At 39.7% G+C, this 15,587-nt stretch overlaps 1 long non-coding RNA gene across 1 annotated transcript in view; it reads right to left on the reverse strand.

The window, feature by feature from the left end:
- The window catches only part of LOC309513262, a 97,932-nt gene extending 83,371 nt beyond the window's left edge, over positions 1-14,561 (reverse strand). Inside the window, exon 1 of the long non-coding RNA XR_014211387.1 lies at positions 14,551-14,561. This is a non-coding gene — a long non-coding RNA (uncharacterized lncRNA). The remainder of the gene's footprint in view (positions 1-14,550) is intronic.
- Between the last annotated feature and the right edge of the window lie 1,026 nt (positions 14,562-15,587).

The following is a 15,587-nucleotide window of genomic DNA, read 5'->3' on the forward strand; positions in this document are numbered from 1 at the left end:
ACAGAATAGACAGACAGACAGACAGACAGACAGAACAATAGACAGACAGACAGACAGAACAATAGACAGACAGACAGAACGATAGATAGACAGACAGAACGATAGACAGACAGACAGAACAATAGACAGACAGACAGAACAATAGAAAGACAGACAGAACGATAGATAGACAGACAGACAGAACAATAGACAGACAGACAGACAGAACAATAGACAGACAGACAGACAGACAGACAAAACAATAGACAGACAGACAGACAGGACAATAGACAGACAGACAGAACGATAGAGACAGACAGAACAATAGACAGACTGAACGATAGAGAGACAGACAGACAGACAGACAGACAGACAGACAGAGAGAACAATAGACAGAAAGACAGACAGAACAATAGACGGAAAGACAGACAGAACAATAGACAGACAGACAGACAGAACAATATACAGACAGACAGAACAAAAGACAGACAGACAGAATGATATAGAGACAGACAGACAGAACAATAGACAGACAGACAGACAGACAGAACAATAGACAGACAGACAGAATGATATAGAGACAGACAGAACAATAGACAGACAGACAGACAGACAGACAGACAGAACAATATACAGACAGACAGAACAAAAGACAGACAGACAGAACGATAGAGACAGACAGACAGAACAATAGACAGACAGACAGACAGACAGAAAGAACAATAGACAGAAAGACAGACAGAACAATAGACAGACAGACAGACAGAACAATATACAGACAGACAGAACGATAGAGAGAGAGACAGACATACAGAACAATACACAGACAGAACGATAGAGAGAGAGACAGAACAATAGACAGACAGATAGACAGACAATAGACAGACAGAACGATAGAGAGAGAGACAGACATACAGAACAATAGACAGACAGAACGATAGAGAGAAAGACAGACAGATGTAGATCTGCGGAGAGAGAGAGAGAGAGAGAGAGAGAGAGAGAGAGAGAGAGAGAGTGCTGATGGTCTCCAGGGGCAGGATTATGTGTCTGTATGCCCCAGGCTGAGCTGTTCTGAGGGGGGATTAGACCTCAGTCCTGCTCCCCGGCTGGATTACCTCTCCAACACTCCACTGAATCTGCATCCAAGTCCTCTGCACCAATTACTCTGAGACACATGTGGAAAAACATCAGTTTATTTGATGAACTCAGCCGATGAGCTCCTCGTTATTGATGAATATAAGGGCTACAGTATTAAAAATGGCAGTTATAAACATGCTATGTATTTATACATTCAATTTCCCCCCTTGCTCTCACCTCGGCAGTTCAACCGGACAAATTCCAACATCTCAGAGCAAGGATTCTTCTCCCCCCGATCTTAAACTCAGTCCCTGGCGCCGCATTGCTTGACGAGCAGCATGAAGTGTGGCATACATGTATATTTGTCCCCGTGTCACTGATGGACCACGGCTAGATATTACTCAACTGTGCAGGTGAGTTAGCGCAGATATTGTTAAAATTCTAAAGGTCAGTCCCAGAGCTGCTTGTTGCTGCTCACGGTTCCACTCGAGTGAAGACGGAGTACGAAGCATCAGCTTGTGTGATTTGCAAGTCTGCCAAGCTGCAAAGATACTGTTTTTACATCTGTGCATTTGAACCTCAATTTCATATTTAAAGTCGTGCAGCCGCACACTTCCAAACGATCTACAAGAATATATGGCTTTTTAAATTTGCCATTTAATTGACATTACTGCAAGAAAGCCAGCAAGAAAACACACATTTGAGTTTCTATTCACATCAGTTCAGGTTTAAAACCCAGTGAGCTGCCTTGATGTCAACTGTCTACATAGGCAGCGCACTTCTAAGGGAGCATCCAAACTAACGCTTTACATAAGCAGCAAGTCCAGAGAAGGGTTATTAACTCAAATTAAAAATCATAACATTTTTGTAACTTGAAATAAAATAAATGTTAACTGAAATAAAATAAAATATTACAAAAACTCCTCATACTGATTTAGTTTTACTTGTAACTAAAACTAAAAATGGATAAGAATTATACAGACATTAAAATATTTATTTTTTTATAAAAATGACATAAAAAAAAAAAAAAAACTATAATATCTTGATGATACAAAAATAACCAGAATCTGATGTTTGCATATTGCTAAACTAACAATGCAATAATCTAATACATAAAAATGCAAATATACACAAATATAGGAAAAAATTGTCAATTCCAATACTATTCTTGTTATCTTTCAGTATTGAATGAAATATAATTAGATTTATGATAAAAATTTCAATTCAACCACCATCTTGAAAGATTTTTTTCTGAGCTTAGAGCCCATTTCAAAGCATTTTGGGATAGCTTTCTTAATTGTAATTCTGCATTTGAGCTTAAGCAAATCTTGTCTTATCAAGTCAGGTCAACTTTATTAATATAGCGCTTTATACCACTGAGCTTTACAGTGATAAATCAATGATGCATACAGAATTCAATTCTGCTGTAAAGCAGCTCTAAAAAGACAATAGTGTCATTGTTCAGCCCAAGTCGGCGTAATGTTATCTTAGGTGTCCTGACTTTTGGAACACCTATGATCCCTTAAAATACTTAGGTAGGCAGCTCACTAGGATTTGCAACAAAGCTATTATGTTTCAGGGAATACACCGATATAAAAATATACATATCACACATACTTCCTGCCAGCTTATGATGTGGATCTCACAACAGCAACGCAGTTAACTCGGTAACACGCATTTAATTGGCCCTGTCTGAGAATGGAAACGTGTTTTACAGTATTGAATCTTGAAATAGAATAAATACACTTGGCACACTCATTATTACTAATCCTGAGAGGCTAGCGAGTGAGTGTGTGTGTGTGTGTGTGTGTGTGTGTGTGTGTGTGTGTGTGTGTGTGTGTGTGTGTGTGTGTGTGTGTGTGTGTGTGTGTGTGTGTGTGTGTGTGTGTGTGTGTGTGTGTGTGTGTGGTGGGATGCAGACAGTTGGCAAGCGTGTGCTGCAGCTCCTTAACAAGCCTGACACACTCTCGTACACACATACACACACACACTACGCTCTAACCCCTCACACTATGGGGTCAGTGACCTGCATATATTAGGCACACTATCGAATGCAAATGAGCCGGCTTGGCTTGTCCTCTCCCCTTCCTCTCTACTCAGCAACTCCAAACACAATCATGCTCTTAAACATACTCTCACTTTTCCCATTCTGGGTTTAAGTTGAAGTTCAGTGTCACATCATGCCTACATGCCTCTTTTAGCCATTTATGTGTGTGATATACATTATTACATACACTCTGTGTTCACTATATCATAACATGGCATGAAATGCACTGAAGAAAAGTTGGCTTTTCACTTGTAAAGTGTACTCCAATAATCTTTTTATTTATTTCCAACTTCAAAAACTAAGTTTTTACAGTGTGCACAGTATCATTAGTGATGTTTGCTAAGCATCTCTGTTACTGGCTCAAACGTCTGGTTAGGGATTTAAACAAAGCCATTACCCGCACACCTGTGTGTCCCGACCAGGTGCAGTAGGCCAACGACCAGCAATCTGTCTGAAAGCAAGAAAAGCTGTAATGTGGCACAATAACAGCCAATTGGAACATATTTTTTGTTTAACATACAGTTGCGTGGAGTGAAATCCCACACCAATCGACCACTCACAACACTCCTGAGACTGCATAGCAACGCCCTGGCAACCACACCCAACACGCTAGTTTTGCACGGACAAACACCACTCACGTTTTCTTTAGAACATGTAAAAATATTGTATCATATCTTATCATAAAATTATGAAAAAATCGACCATAGAACAGAAAAATCTTCACAGTTTCTTAAACAGTTCTTCTAAATAGAAATATGACTGAATGGAGATGAAACTGAGACTAGAACGATAGACAGAACGATAGAAAGAATGATATATAGAACGATAGAACGATAGATAGTCGGATAGATAGATAGATAGATAGATAGATAGATAGATAACATGACACTCATAACACTCATACTAGTCATTATCATCTCATCCAGCTTTAAAGGGGTCCTGTTATGCCTTTCCACTTTTTCAACTTTAGTTAGTGTTTAATGTTGCTGTTTGAGCATAAACAAGATCTGCAAGGTAACAAAGCTCAAAGTCCACTCCAAGGGGAGATATTTTATTTAACAGAATCCACTTTTCAAGAACTACAACGAACGGCTCGCTTGGACAACAACGCACTTTTCCCGGATGTTATGAAGTCATAATGTTCCTCATTTAAATAATCCCCGCACACGGAATACACCAAAAACTTGGCGAGGCCTGGTTGAGCTGAAGATGAAGAGTGTCGTCGCTGTTTTTTCCACCCCGGAAAAAGTTTGTCCTAATGCTGACGAACTTAGAGAGATTAAAATGTATTTTTAACACTGTTCCTGAACATTATGACCTCAACGTTTGTCTGTGCGCTGCACAATTCACGGAGAACAGCTTCCAGAAGAGAGTTAAATGCAGGCTATACACACAAAAGCTTCTCCTGAAAGACGGAGCCATTCCAATTTTGTTGGGACAATCTGTTGTTTATGGATCACAACTTGTAAGCATGTATTATTATTTGTAATTGTGTTTTCTATTAACAGTTCCAATTATAAGCTTCATGTAGTTGCTAAGATAGCTATGATGTAAAAGAACGGCAAAGCTTTGCCTCCGCTAGCCTGCTAACTAACATTATAGTATTGATGTAGTGTTTACTGGAGCTTTTGTAAGCTCTTGCTTTTGTAAAACGGTTCACTGCCTCTTAGGAAAATTATCCATGATTTTGTGATTGATTATATTTTGTATTACCGTAGTTTTCTGACAAATATGATTAAATGGTGGATAACATCGTATGTATAAGAAGAAAAAAAGAAAAAAAACTGTGCTTGCAAAGTCCGTGCTTGAAATCCGTTCTGCACAATCCTCTTGTTCGCATAACATGGTCAGGGTCTGAATCGGGCTTGAAATGGTTTGAAATTGACGCCATCGTTAATATTTACATCTGAGTAGAGCTTGCGGCTATGAAGGGGTGTGACTTTTCCCGAACAAGCTCTGCCAATCACAGCACATTTCGTCTTTCGGAAGGAGGGGCTTAATCGAAAATGACACATTCAACCAGAGTGGGGAGAGAGGAGCTGTAATGATGTAAAATATGTGAAAAATAATGTGGTTTTTGAACAATCGAGCATGAAAACATATTCTAGTACACCCCAAAACCAAAATCAAGACTTCGTAAAAGGACATAATAGAACCCCTTTAAATGAGTCTAGTGACGGATGACAACTGAATGAAGCACATTTTTCCCATCATCATTATATAAACTTGCCACAAACAGTTTTGCACAAATATGTATAGACCAGTTAGCTTAATGTATGATTGGTTAACCCATCAAGGCCCAGATTTGTTTAAAAGATGTCTATTTGCTTCAGTGTTTTTTGTTTTGACATACTGTGCAGTTCTAATGCAATATTAAGCGGTGAAGTTGCCAGGTGCGTGCGTTATCCAGCAAGAAGTCAAAAGCCTGTCTTAAAGTTGTCTCCTTGTACGGTAGTCGTGTACACACCAAAAAATATTCACGGATGGCAAACGAGGGGCTTAAGTGGGTTCCAGCTGTCTGTGTTTGTCAAAGAGACGGACATTCTAATGGAGAGTCGATTTGTTTTGCATTGCGATCGCGAGCTTCCATAAAACCATGACCAATTAACACAATAACATGTCCAGAGTCTTCAGTAAATGAACACAGCCGCGTGTTTATATGAACACACCCACGCACGAGCACACACACACACCCTCAAACCGCTCGCTGGCACACATATGTGGGCTCTCTGAATGTTGGCAGCGTGTTAGTCTTGCAGCGGAGTGGATAAGATGTGCTGTCAGGTCTTGTCTGCAGGCAGTGTGTGTTATTCACTGCCACAGAGACTAAATAGGAGTTTAATTCTGTTAACAGCCAGTTCACCGCGAACTCTGCGGGGCCCGGGCCCCCGGTCCACCAGGCGGTAGAAGCCCGTGGAGGAGCAATAACTGCTGGGAGCCAAATAAAAAATCGATGGAGAGCTTCGCGGCTACGGGTGGAGTTTAACGGCGATTTCTGCTTTACTCTCTCCAGACCTGAGCTGGGGGAAAGCGCCATTGATTTTCCCTCTCTCTGCATCTTAGCCTTGTTCTCTTTCAATAAATATCAGCCGTAGAAATGTGTGTATGAGGGCGAAACGTGTCAACCTACACTTCAGGACTTACGCTTGCGTCTTGCGGTAGGACTGTCGGTCAGCGGAGTTTGGAAGTCGGATTTCTCGTACCTCTCAGACGCTAGTTCAGAGGATTCCTCGTTCTCGCAACTGCACCCGCCGCTTGAGCTATTCTCTGTGCATTCGCTGACAATGGACATGTGCCCATGTTTTATTCAGCTCCCTTTAGATCAATAATGCACTGTGAAGAAGAGTCCTGGAGAGAGAGAGAAAGAGAGAGAGAGAGAGAGGTATAACAGTCAGAACATCATTGCACACAAACTCACAGACTGAACGAATAAAGACTAAAATCTTCTTTCTACACCATCAGCTTCATTTAGCTTCAGTTGTGTCTCCCTCTTCAGGGCACAGGACACAATGAATCCCAATGAATCTAATCTTCAACCTTCTGCATGTTCTCTTCATAATTGCTCATTTCAAAGCAACTTTTTTGATACTTTTGCAAGTAGTGTGCGGGAACAGAAAATGTAAAAATATCCTCAGACCTCAGAATGCAGCGATTGACCAATCAGAATCAAATATTCCAGAGACACACAGAATTATTTACAATTCTAAACAGTTTGTCTGTATGTGCTAATTGGAGACATTTAATTCCATATGAAAAGCCCTAAAGCAGCTCGTATCTGTGACTCGGGTCCCCAGTGTCACACGCAAGAGTGACAAAGCTTCCATCTGTCAGCGAGGACCAGAGGTCTCAGTAAAGGCCAGACCTGCACTGAGGGCCGATCCAGCCAACAGCAGGGGCCCGGGGACAGAAGATGCTCTAAAGACACAGCAGTCAGCACAGACAGTCTGTCACACACACACTGCTGATATCCTGATCTATTATCATCAAAGACAAGCCTTTAAAATGAGCCATTCTGATATTTTTTATGTTTTATTTTACAGTCAAATGAATGCACTGTAGAGTTGAACATGGATGCAATTATGCCACTTACTTAATTTTTTTAATATTTTGGGATTTAGTAAGATGGTGTTTAATACTTTTGTATACTGATAATAATGAGACGCATGCACAAAGATATACACTGTATAAAAGCTATTTTAATGTATACACTGCCTTGGGTATATCTTTGCAGGTCCTGCCCTTTTTAATGTACAAATTGATGTACACTACAGAGTATTTTCCATTTAATGTGAGTGAGTCTCCAAAGACCATTTAAAGACAGTAAATGAAATATAAAATATTCCATTTACAGGCACATGATATTGTATTGTTGATTGCTTCCTAAGGGCAAATGTGCATCTAAATGGTATTTTTGAGCGCTGCGCTGAAATGTTTATTTTCTCACCATCAATATGTTCAAACTCACATGGATCCTTCTGTGTGGACGGCTCTTGTCCTCTCCATGTTGAGTGTGGTGGTCAATGACCCAAAGTGTCCACTGTTGATGCAAATTGATGCTCTTCTCAGGATGCAATTTATAAAAACACAGCTGTCACTGTAACAAATCACAAAATTAATTTTGCAACAGCTGCATAAGTATACTAACTGGCTTCATTCGATGCTCAGTTGATTCTCTCAATCTAGAGGTGTAGAAATGAAGACGGACAGGCCGAGACGAGACAGCTCTCTGCTCTGTAAGGAGAGTGATAAAGAGAAGACAACTGACCTCGTTTCAACCTGGTATTAACATCCGTCTCAGGTGATCCGGTCACAGAGACGCATGCGACCACTTCACTTTGTAGTGTAAATGCTAATGCCCTCTGACAATCAATCAACCTGTCAATCAACAGTTGCTCTAAAACAAGGGTTTCAAATGTGCCGGTTATAGAAAACATACATTTCAAGACTTGATAATGTATACGTTAAGTGATAAGTTAAGAACTCACAAGTAGGGTAACTTTTAAGGGGAACTCGCGAAATGATGTTCGATAATTAAAGGATTAATAGAGGAAGAGCAAGGTTTCTGAAATGAACAAACAATATGAATTAAAGCAATAAAAGATTCTCTCAAATATCTGCATTGTATTAAAGCATGTAAATAAACAGCAGACTGAATATTATCGTTATATATCAGGGTTTCCCAAACAGGGATTCATCAGGGAACTCCAGAGTGTTTGATGAAAAGCTAATAATTAATAAACGTTCAAAATAAAGTTATAGTCATTCAAACCCCTCCATGATTACACTGTTCATTGGTGCAACAGGGCCTGAGAAAGTGTGTGTGTGTGCAGACACAATGAGAGAAAGAGCGAGAAATGAGCAAAGAACTTTGGTCTCTGAATACACTTCCTGGAACCGTGTACTGGACTATCCATGCATGGAGAAATGCAACTGACAATGAATAGAAAACAGTGGCCTTCTTCCTGGTTTTAATTAGTATGTGTGTGTGTGATTGTATTTTATTTGCAGATGAGGGGTGAGGTGCTGGCAGCGTCGCTCCTGTGACCCACCTTACTGCACACACACGCTCGCTCGCTCTCAGATGCCGCTCTGACACTCACAGATCAGCGTAATGAGCTATAGTCACCACAAAAGGTCAGAGGTCAAAGCTATTATACCGCATCTCCCCATTAAAACACGGCAACGTGGCCCGGGCAGCCGTCCTCACCCCTGCTCTCTACAACCACAATTAAGAGCAGCAACCACTGACCTGAAACACAGCAATTAATATAAAGAAATACAGTTAATTTAATAGCTGCAGCACAAACACAAAGTAAAGATGCATTCTTTAAAAGTGCACCAAACTGATGCAAACATACATCAAATCTGTGATGTCTAAAGATTTACATTGGATTATAGCCCTAATGTGATCAAACCTCTGGTCTAAAATGTTGTGCTCCAATGAATGATTCCTCATGTGTCTTGCTGTGATCATATGCACCATTTTCACATAAAACAGGTGACAAAATCCCACAGATGTACATCGAATGAGAAACCAGAGTCATTTCTGTTCATTCTAATTAATATTTAAATTGTACCATGCATGCACTCTACATTTCAATGCACACTGCAAAAAAATTATTCTTACTCAGTGTTTCTGTCTTGTTTTCCAGTACAAATATCTAAACATTCTTAAATCAAGATATATTTACTTGAGAAGCAAAATGACAGATATTAGGTCTCTAATGAGAAGTAGTGAGTTCATGCTTAAAACAAGAAAAATATCTGTCAGTAGGATAAGAAAATCAATAATCTTGTTTTCCCTTTGAATTACTAAGTAAATTTTATGCACAAACAAACTTAAAACAAGACTATCTTAAGTCGTTTTGCTTTCCAAGTAAATGTCTTTTTTTTTTTTCTTTTTTTTTTTCTTAGATATTATTAATAGAAAACAAGACAAAAATACCAAGTAAGAAAAACACTGTGTGTTTGTATTGCCATTGAGGGAGGAATGTACATAGATATTTTACTCGCACGGCGACACGCGATTAACTCCAATTAATCTGACAACGGATCGCTCGTGGAGCCTCAGTGAGAGAATCGGCCTAATTGTACGTAATACAGTAAGATATAACAAACACATTCGATTATGGCTGACCTGTTTCCAATGCACATGGGCGGGGAGTTAATTGATATTGGTACGCCTAAAATAGGAGGGTAAGCCCGTACAGAAGATCCTCCTCATTACCACAGCACATGACACGCGTCCTTGATGAATCTCAGGATGTGTTTTCATAAAGGGCAGGATGCTTTTGAGTAATTCTGGCGCGCGGTCCTCATATTAATACAATAGCCATGAAGGTCTTTGTCGAGGTGTTTCTTCGAGTGTCAAGGGGCCAGAGATGATGACAAACGGTCGGAGATTTAATCAAACGCGCCGTTGGCTGAATGAACATGAAGGGAGACAGCGGAAGATAAATGCACTTTACGCAAGGGCAGAGTCGCTATTAACTGTAGTCTCGACTCTCGGGTCTGTGTCTGTGTGCTCATGGAGCACAGCGTCCTCTGATGGGCAACACCATACAGTAGCCTATTATATATTATCATATTGCAGAAAAGTTTTTTGGCTTTTAGTGTGAATATGTTAGCCTTACTGTTATCTATAAGCTAGTTTGCTCCAAAACAATGACAAAATGTGCATTTAGAAGATATAAGCGTTCAGAACTTCCAGTCTCTCACTTCTGCCAATATGATCAATGATTTTGATGACATCACGCTGCACTTCAGCTTCTCATCAGATTTTCTGTCCAATCAAATGCGCTCTAGAATCTGAAGCTGCGGCTGAAATCAGTCACTTGTTCACACATTTACTATTTTTTTTTCAACATGGTGAATGGCACATAGTGCACTATAGGGCAGTGGTTCTCAAACCTTTTTGGTCACCCCCCCCTTTAAACCTTTAAAAAAATCTGGAGCCCCCCAATTTATATATATATAAAAACGGAAAGATTTTTTTACATTGAAAAACATGCAATGAAAAACAGGAATAGTTTCTCTTTGTAATGTCATTGAATCATAACAGTAAGAGAGAATAATAAACCACAACTTAAACTTTTAATTTAAATGAACAAAAACATTTAAATAGTTAAGTGATGCTTTGGATGAACACTATATAAAAGCGCCAATATATAACAGCTTTGGAGAGTGCCTCACAAGCTCAGCTTCTTGTTGGTCTTCTCACCGGAACGTGCACAGCAGCGGAGAGGCGCGTTCACAATAGCAGCTTGTGATTCGGTCCGCTGAAGAGGTGCTTTTCTATGGCGAGCAACTTCTATCTATGTTGGGCTTGTTCCAACGGTCTGGAGAAGAACGATTCAGTGTAATTGCCGCTCGTTGCCGCTTTATAAAGGCAGAGCGCTAACCGCTATTCACTCACTTGAACGCCGTAGTAACATAACGTCTGTCTTTTTTCTGCTGATCTCCCGCCCCACACTTTGAGAACCACTGATATAGGGGATAGGGAATGATTCAGACAGTGTAAATAGGTCTGGATTAAGTCTCATTTCACGTTAGTGTCACGCGAACCGCCGCAGCTCCGGTCCACAATAGAACAGAGCGGATCATATAGCGAGTCGAACCAGACCACAAAACGTAACGGACTCATTCAATTCTGCACAGAATTCTATATTTTAAAGTAATATGGAGGAGATCAGGAGGAGAAACGGTTAGAGATTAGGAGGAAACTGCGGCTTTACTGAGCTCAACAGCTCTGGCCAAGCTGTGATAACGAAACGCTATTGGCTATTTAAAAAAAGGGGAGGAGCTGTTCGATATGTCCCACCCTGTCTTCCTGTTTAAGTGGAAATTACGTCAACACATTGAATATTTCTGCGCGTTTCTAGGCACTTCAGTGGGGTTTTAGCTATTTACTGAACCGTTTATGCATTTGATCATATTACTGTTGCTGCTGGCTTATAAAAGCGACTAGAAGAAAATGTGAGTGGTGCTATTTTGGAGCTTTCCCAAGGTACGTCTTAATCCGCATACTTGTAATTATATGCCATTTTTAGCATAAATAGTGCGAGTTCAAAAAAAGAAAAAGCGCACTTCAAATAAGCTGCAACCGAAATCGCATACTGTATATAGCAGTTATTACATTTGATTTAAGACTACTAAAAGTAGGCATATTCGGACGAACCTTATATAATTCATATTAGTAGACAGAGTACATAGTGCATATATAGTATACTCCTGTATTTGCTATGGTGTTGCTAGAGTGTTGAAATGTTGCTAAAGGTGCAGTGAGATGTTGCTCAGATGTTGCTTACTGCCTTAAGTCAAAATTAATTATTCAATAAATGTCAAATTAAAAATGTATATAAAAGCAGTCCACCTAAAAAAAAAAACTAAAAAAAACATCCACCCTCAAATCTTGATGCTATTGTTTGCCTTGGATCTTGTGGGAGCCATTTTCAATGTAAGTCTATGAAAATCTTTAGCCCATTTAAAAAAAGAAGAAAATTTGGGTCTGTTTCTCATCCGGCTTGAGAATACTTAAAATAGTCTTTTTAAAATGCTTTATGTGACTTGTTTCTTCTTTTCAAGTCTTGACAGCCTCTGGTCCTGCATCCGCTTGGACACTTTGCTATATAAAACAAAACAGCTCATCAATAACATATATATCCCTTTAACCTTTTAACATAATTAATTTAAATATACATTCGTGTGCGTGATTATTTGCTAGGGTTTGTAAGAGCTATATACGTGCGTGGGTTCTCTGCCATGTGTGTGTCAGTCTACTGTATATGTCAGAGAGTTCACTGACACAAAGGATCGATGGCTGGAGGAGATCTGCAGCCAATTATTTTCAGCTTAATGGTCCCTCAGGTATCAGCAAGAGGAACAACAAAACGACTGCAGGAGAGACCGAGTCCTGACAACCCCGGCGCTCTGTCACCAGTGAAACACTGCTCTGCCAACAATTCCCAGGAGCCTCTGAGGGGAGGGGGGCGACCTGATTGGCTGGCTGGCCTGAGGGGGAAACTGCCATATGAGAGATGATGCTTCGGAGCTTTCGAATATTGAGAGGTTTTAGAGAGTTTTTGGAGTTTCTGTGAAATTGTTGTCACAATGTGGAGCGACTTATAAGAACAGAATATATTGAGCATTGCTGTGAGAGCTGCACTTGAGGCACATTTAGTATCTTGCTGAAACAAATAAATGCTATGCATTACAGTTTTTACTGTAGTATATACATATATGTGTGTGTGTGTGTGTGTGTGTGTGTGTGTGTGTGTGTGTGTGTGTGTGTGTGTGTGTGTCTGCTAAAAATCCAAGCATTGCATCAGAAATAAATGTAAAAATCTATTAAAATATAAAAAAGTTATTTTAAATTGTAATGTTGTCACAATATGAATCCTTTTTTACTGTAGTTTTGATCAAATAAATGCAGATCTTGGTGCACATAAGAAACTTTTTGAAAAACACACTGACCCCAAACATTTTAACGATATATATGGAAATGAAAGCTTTAGCGTAAGTTCTGCCAGGAAGACTCAATGTTACGTCACTCATTACTTTCTGGTCTATCCAATCATGTAATACTTGGAGTATAAAAGATCGTTACGTACACATGTCTGAGTTCGCAGATGATGACGCAAACATCCACCTCCATCCTCCCCACCGCCACCAGGTTGGTCCTTGTCCATTCCTCCCGGGGGTCCGTTACCCTCCGAATGTGAACTACGGACACCATCCAATATTTCTTTTTTCATTTTCTGGTCTACTAATTAATAAAGGTCATTGATGTCAATAAACCGACTTGTTTTTGCTCAGAAAGATTCTCTTCAAACTGTTGCTCCATCATGACAGACCTGAGAGAACATGGATGGAGAAAGAATGAATAGATAGTCATGCAACTGAAGCTATTACAAGCAATGTGGGAGTTAATCTGCAAATACGGCACAAAAGCGCCTGAGGCACATATGCTCTACCACGAAAAGGTGCATTTACAGGTACTGAGGTGTAAAAAAATGCCTTTACACAGAAATCATATTGCAGAAGTAATGTTATTGAAGTAATGCTTTAAATACAAAAATATGATAATAAAAAAAAACATGCAATTATAAAATATAGTTGCATTACATGTCAGAACTAACGCTTCTTAGACGAGCAGTGATGTGGGTCAAAGTGGTGTATTTTACTTCTATGTCAATGTCTTGACATTGTATTTGGAGCAGGCACAAAGCCACCTCAGATCAGCCTTAATCTGTCTCTGTAAAGACGCCTTAAGTTGCCTCTGTTGTTTTTGTGAAATAACCAGCGGGCATCAGGTAAACGCAGCCACTGTGCGATGGTTTTAGGTCTGTGTGCTGCTGGGTGGTGCAGCTCGGTGAAGAATAAATGTGGAGGATTGTGTTGGAGATGATGTGAAAGCTTTGTGTGCTTTAGTTTGCAGTCAGCAGTGAAGCTATAGCTTTCTTCTGCCTCTCTCTCGGGAGGCATTTCAACAATAAAGCATCACACGGCGGAATACTTACAGCACAATATCCATTCATGCTTCCAGATCAGCCTCAAATGAAATGTTTCGAATCCTTGAGGTTTAATTCTTCTGGGAATGGGCAGAGAATGGGGTGAAAGCATGGAAAGTGAACGAGAGAGAGAGAGAGAGAGAGAGAGAGAGGGGAGACTAGTGTCGTCTTCCTCCTCAGACACCACAGCAGCGGGACCTGCGGCTCTTTAAAGCGTTCCCAGAAGGCATCTGATATGCATTGAACTCTGGGGTGCCTCTGGCTACACTTTCTCAGCAGCTTAGACATCATAAAGTATTTAGGTGCACTTAACACACACAGGTAAGTAACCAAACATTCAGAGCTCAACTTAGAGGAGGATGAAACATTCAAGGTTCAAGCCCTGTCATGCTCTCCTTTGATACGCTGGTTCGTTTCGAAGGAGAAACTAAACGAAACAGAAATGTGGCGAATTCAGAAAGACTGTTTTAACCTGTAAAGAGTCATATTTAGAGAATTCTATTTGCAATACGTTGCTTCAACGTTCTCTGTGAGATATTAGGAAGACATTCAGGAGATGGTTGCGAATTAGCTCTTATCAAGATGTTTAACAGATGTTTGTACACAAGTATAAACTAGAGAGTATGTTACTGAATAACTGTGCCATCAGGAAAGGTATGGTGCACTCTTAAAAATAACTTCTTTATTGGCATCTAGAACCTTTAAAATACATGGAACTTTTCCTTTGCATAAAAGGTTCTTAGTGGAAAAAGATTCTTTAGATTATTAAAATGTTCTTCACACTAAGAAAAAAGTCATTCTTGTACTATTCACTGAAAGGTTCTTTGGGGAACTAAATGGTTCTTCTATGAAATTTTTGCAAAAGCAAAAACTTTTGCTTTTAAGAGTGTAAAGTTAATGATTTAAAGGAATAATTCACTTAAAAATGAAAATTCTGTCATCATTTACACACCCTCAAGTTGTTTCAAACCTGTTTGAGTTTCTTTCTTCTACCGAACACGAAATAAGATATTTTGAACAATTTTGGAAACCAGACAGTTGTTGGACCCCATTGACTTCCATAGTAGGAAAAAAAATACTATGGAAGTCAATGGGATCCATCCACTGTTTGGTTACTGACATTCTTCTAAATATCTTCCTTTTGTGTTCAGCAGAAGAAAGAAACTCATACAGGTTTGAAACAACTTGAGGGGGAGAAAATGATGGCAGAATATTCATTTTTAAACGAACTATTCCTTTAACATTGACCCCTATTTCTTAAAAATGACTATTAAAATAAAACATGATGCTCTTTTCCTAGTGCTTTCTGTGAACTTCTGCTATCTGTGACTTTTTATCAGTTCTGTGAAGATCCTTCCATCACCAGAACTCACTATCACGCCACTAATGCCCCTATGAATTCATTCACCGGCTCGTTCTGCGCAATCATCCGCCACAATCGGCTGGAAACCATGATGGATGAAAGGAGAACGAGA

This window comes from Leuciscus leuciscus (assembly GCF_965113295.1).
Source record: "Leuciscus leuciscus genome assembly, chromosome: 13".
Lineage (NCBI taxonomy): Eukaryota > Metazoa > Chordata > Actinopteri > Cypriniformes > Leuciscidae > Leuciscus > Leuciscus leuciscus.